Genomic DNA, 5,744 nt, shown 5'->3' on the forward strand with positions numbered 1-5,744 from the left:
GCTTTCTTTATTTGCTCTTCTTTTTCATCTTGCCTTTGAGTGTACGTACCCACCGCCCCGGCTTCTTTTCTCTACAAACCTCCTTTCCTCTTTCCCCTTTTTCGCTTTCCCCTCTGCGCTTTCTCGTATTTTTCTTCTTATCTGCTCTAATTGACGTACTCACCGCTTCATTCTTTCCTCCCACCTCCTTCTTTTGTATTTTTCCATCTCCTTTTTGTTGTTCTTTTCTTACTTTTTTTTCTGTTTTCCCTCCTCTCTCTCGTTCCCCCTTTCTCTTCAAGTTCTCATTCTCTTGCACTTTTCTTTTCTTGTTCTTGTTTTACTCGCCTTATCTTTTCACTCCTACTTTTCTTCTTCGTTTCCTGTTTCATGCTTCTCTTTCCTCTCCCTTCTCCCCACCCTGTATCTTACTCCTTCCCACTTATTCCCCCTTTTCCACCTCCACCTCCTTCTCTTGTCTTCGGTCCAACCCTTTCCTCTTCCTTCTTTCCTTCTCTTTTCCTTCATCCTCTCCCTCTCCTTTTCCTTCTCTACCTTGACCTCGCCCAGCATTTTTTTACCGCATCTTTCCTGTTTCCCTTCTCATCATCGACGTTTATCGCCTTGTTTATCCTTCCAGTCTTCGTTAATTATTCCCGGATCAGGTGCTCGTTTACCTCGCCTGTTTTGTCTTGTTTTTTTCTTCCCCCCAACACCATTTTTTCCTCGTCATTTTGCATTTACATTCAATTTGCTTTCATTTCCGTTTCTTCAGTCTCTCTTTTTTTGTTTGTTGCGTCAAGTTTTCAGTCTTATTTTGAGGGTAATATCTTCGTTAAGGTGTTTCGAGTGTCTAATCCCAATATTGTCGCAGGTATTACTTTTCCTCTCTGCTGGAATTATGCTTCAGACCTCGCCACCCTCATCCTGTGTTGCTTTAGCTTCAAACCCTCTGTTGTTACGTTTATCTTGAGCTCCCGCCTTCTCCTCCTCCTCCTCCTCCTCCTCGCCGTCGTCCTCCCTCTCGTTCTCATCTTCCTTCTTCGTTTCCTCCACTCTTGTCCTCCTCATTCTTTTATTTTCCACATCGTCTTCCACGTTTTTCAGCATCTCTACCTATTCGGCCTGTTCCTTTTCATTGTGTTTGTCCTCTTCTTCCTCCCAAGCCCCTTCCCTTCCACCCTTCTGCCACCCCATGACTTCCAGGTCCAGTAACTTCCTCGATCTCATTTGCTCATCGCTTCTTTCCACGCTCATTCGCTCTTTGATCTTAGGTCTTGTGAGTTATGTCTCCGTATTCGTTGTTTATATTGCAGTACGTGTAAATGATTATCTCTCTCTCTCTCTCTCTCTTCTCTCTCTCTCTCTCTCTCTCTCTCTCTCTCTCTCTCTCTCTCTCTATCTCTCTCTCTCTCTCTCTCTCTCTCTCTCTCTCTCTCTCTCTCTCTCTCTCTCTCTCTCTCTCTCTCTCTCTCTCTCTCTCTCTCTCTCTCTCTCTCTCTCTCTCTCTCTCTCTCTCTCTCTCTCTCTCTCTCTCTCTCTCTCTCTCTCTCTCTCTCTCTCTCTCTCTCTCTCGAAAGCCACTCATTAATTGGGGATTCACAACATGGCCTCCGTAACAAAAGATCCTGCCTGTCAAACCTATTGACCTTCTATAGCGACCTCTTCTCAGTTTATGACGTAACCAAATCATTGGACGTAGTCTATCTTGATTTCCAGAGAGCGTTTGATAAAGTCCCACATCATAAATTACTTTATAAATTAAAGCAAATAGGTATTGACGGTCAAGTAAACCAATGGATCGCGAATTGGTTGAGCAACAGACAACAAAGAGTGGTGATTGACGGATTTAACTCAGATTGGGCGCCGGTCACCAGTGGCGTCCCTCAGGGCTCGGCTCATGGCCCAGTGCTCTTCATTATTTACACCAACGATGTGGATGTCGTTGCAGTCGCTGTTTGTTAAAGGTCCAATTCCACTTCTGATCGCCTTTCTGATGTTTATGTAACTGAAGAAAGATTTCGGATTATTTTTACAGTTGGCTGCAATATTTTCTTCGTATCTACGCTTTGCCTAACATACTAAGCTTTTTACTCGTCGCCTGGCATCATTATAAAGTCTAATGTTTTCGAACGTGCTTTGTTCTTTCTTTAGCCTGTAAGACAATTTTCTCTCATTGACTGAGTGTTTAATTTCGCTATTAAACCAAGGTGGGCTTTTATTAGTGTCATTCTCGCACAAAGGGACGAATGTGTTCTGCTGAGTGAGTAAATGATTTCTAAAGCTTAGCCAGGCTTCCTCTACATTGCCGTCATCTGATAGTTGTATTTCTGTTAATTTGTGTCAGATTTCTACGAAGTTAGCTCTTTTGAAATTGGGGACCTTTACTTTATTTTCAGTCACTGATGTTTGAGCTCTAATGTCGACGCGCACTAATTTATGATCGCAAGAACCGAGGTGTTCTCCTACCGTGACATTACTGACAAGGTTATCTTGGGTCGTTATAACAAGGTCGAGTATGTTATTTTGTCGAGTTGGTTCAGAAACCATTTGGCTTAGATAATTTTCTTCTAAAAATTCGATCATTCTATGTGACTCGCCTTCTGTACCTGATAGTGTCGCCCAGTCGATAAGGGGGAGGTTAAAGTCTCCTAATATCAGTGAGTCGTTGTTATTAAGTGGCTGCCTTAAAACGTTGTACATTTCAAGGTCGTCATCGAGTGATTGCCCGGGAGGCCTGTAGGTGACAGATATATTTAAATTGACTTGCAATGTTTACTCGCACGCACAAATGTTCAACGTTACTGTCTCTTGGTGTTTTGTCAGTGGGTTGCAAATAGCTTTTGACAAAAAGGGCGACGCCACCGCCTCTACGGTTTACACGATCTTTGTTGAAGAGTCTGTAGCCATCTATGTTGTATTCGGAACTTAAATCAATATTTGTGGTGTCGATAAATGTTTCAGTTATAGCAATTATGTCAAAATTTTCTGTTAGAGCAAGGCATCTCAGTTCATCAAATTTGTTTCTTAGGCTACGCGCATTGAAACCAAGGATTTTTAAGTTATCTAGAGGCTTGGTAATAGAGGTGGTGGTACTTGCGGGATCACGGTTACGGGTTTGTTGCGATGCATGGCGTTTATTTACACGGGCGGGGTGGAGGGACGTGGCTGAGGGTCGTTTTTTGATCGGGTGTCACGTACTGCGTCGTTGAGGAGCCTTCCAAATCTGGCTGCCCCGATAGGAGACAGGTGAGAGAGAGAGAGAGAGAGAGAGAGAGAGAGAGAGAGACCGACCGACCGACCGCCCGACCGACCGACCGACCAGGAAGGGAGGGAAAGTGTGTTTGTCAGTAGGAAGAGATCGAAAGAAGAAAAAATGAGAAGAATCAGCGAGGAGGAAGAGTAAGGTGTGGCGGTGAGTGGGAGGGAAGAAAGTGAAGATGAAGGCGTGGCTCGTGAAATGATGATAAAAATACTTACGTGGGTTGAAGATATATTGAGCCAAGGGTGAGAAGGTAAAGGAGGAAGAGTACCAGCAGCAGCATCTGTTTCGTTTGTCTCTATGTTATCAGTTTCTACTTTCTTCTCAGTTGCAGTCTCGCGAATTTGGTGTCGTTATTTTTATTTTTCGATGCTGTCCAAGATTTTTGGATGGTTGTCGATACAGGCAGGCCGAAATCTCCCCAAATGGAACCTACCAATATTTTGTTGATTTGTTATAGGTTATAGGTGTTTTGTGCTGATACAAACTTTTGATGACTTCTTTTTAATTTAGTTGTTATCTATGCAGCTATTAATTTTTCTCATCGACAGTAACGTATTCTCTTCAGTTTGCGAGTATATGCAGCCATCTGGGCAGGGCGCACGTTAACAGTGCATAAAGATGTTGCTAGATATATAGAGAGAGAGACAGCGCAACAACAATAATATTAAACTCCACAAAAAAGCAATAAAATCATAATAATAAGGCGTTTGGCAAATTATTCACGGATTGCATTCACAGTTGGCATGTCTATTTTTGGATAGGCCCCATAGATGAATAATGAAATAAAAAATGAATGAAAGAAAATGGGAGCTCAAATAGCCTAAAATTATCATTATCAGCGAACCACAGCCACAAGATAGTTTACGAATCTTTTACCCTCCTGTGCAGGAGCGGACTGAGACCTTGTGGACTCAGAAATGAAAGTCAAGTTTTTGGTGAAGAGTCTACGATCCAGAAGCCTTTCAGGCCAGGGTCCGCACACCGTCTACTCTACTGAGACCGATCCGAGTAATCCTCGCCAAGCGGCCTAGACTTGTCCCAAATCCTGAACGCTCCTCATTCCCTCCTTTCTCCTTTCCTCTCTTCCCTCCTTCCCTCATCCCGAAGAGAGATGAGGACAGTCGAAGCTAAATTAAAACAAAATATTTGATTTAGACCTTCACGGAAATGCTGGCTGAAGGAAAACAAGAGTGAGGGGGAAGGAGTTTTGGATATTGCTTTACTTTCCCTCTCCATCCTCAGCTCTAGCAAAGGCCTGGACTGTTCTCTGATTTACGTGAATACTAAATTACTGTTTTATTCTGGCCTTAATATCTCTCTCTCTCTCTCTCTCTCTCTCTCTCTCTCTCTCTCTCTCTCTCTCTCTCTCTCTCTCTCTCTCTCTCTCTCTCTCTCTCTCTCTCTCTCTCTCTCTCTCTCTCTCTCTCTCTCTCTCTCTCTCTCTCTCTCTCTCTCTCTCTCTCTCTCTCTCTCTCTCTCTCTCTCTCTCTCTCTCTCTCTCTCTCTCTCTCTCTCTCTCTCTCTCTCTCTCTCTCTCTCTCTCTCTCTCTCTCTCTCTCTCTCTCTCTCTCTCTCTCTCTCTCTCTCTCTCTCTCTCTCTCTCTCTCTCTCTCTCTCTCTCTCTCTCTCTCTCTCTCTCTCTCTCTCTCTCTCTCTCTCTCTCTCTCTCTCTCTCTCTCTCTCTCTCTCTCTCTCTCTCTCTCTCTCTCTCTCTCTCTCTCTCTCTCTCTCTCTCTCTCTCTCTCTCTCTCTCTCTCTCTCTCTCTCTCTCTCTCTCTCTCTCTCTCTCTCTCTCTCTCTCTCTCTCTCTCTCTCTCTCTCTCTCTCTCTCTCTCTCTCTCTCATATTAATAAATCACAGGGTACAATACAATAAACATACTTACAATAGGGGCAAAGAAGTCAGACCAAGCAGACTCATCCAACAAGTTGAGCAGTAGAGGGGATCTCTAACTGCAGGACCATGGTAAGGAGCCACCATGGACTAATGAAGAGCAGTAAACTCCCAGCAAAGATAGAGGGGAGGTGCTGTGCTATGGAGCTGTCAGGTAGGAGCAGGGTGTAGCTTGTAATGTCAATGGAGACACCAGCCAACAGTGTACAGAAGTACAGATGTTGGGATACAGCCCACACCTTTCAAGTGACCTCGGACATAACACCATCCCAGCTTGTGGTAATGGTGGTGTACAGTCTTAGCTGTTGTCTCCACTGCCAAGATGAGCTGGATTGTTCCTTCCCTACAGCACTCTTCTACCACTTGCCCTGAAGACACACACCCCAGCCTCTCCTCACTCCCCTTTTGCATCTCCCACTACCAAGATGAGCTGGACTGTTTCTTCCCTATAATGCAGACTCCTAGCATTTGTTCTACAGACTAAGGTACTGCAGCCTCTCCTCACTCCCCTTAATGTCTCCACTACCAAGGCAAGCAGGACTGTTCCTTCCCTGTAATGCAGACTCCTAGCATTTGCTCTACAGACTAAGTACTGCAGCCTCTCACT

This window comes from Eriocheir sinensis, chromosome 43 (assembly GCF_024679095.1).
Source record: "Eriocheir sinensis breed Jianghai 21 chromosome 43, ASM2467909v1, whole genome shotgun sequence".
Lineage (NCBI taxonomy): Eukaryota > Metazoa > Arthropoda > Malacostraca > Decapoda > Varunidae > Eriocheir > Eriocheir sinensis.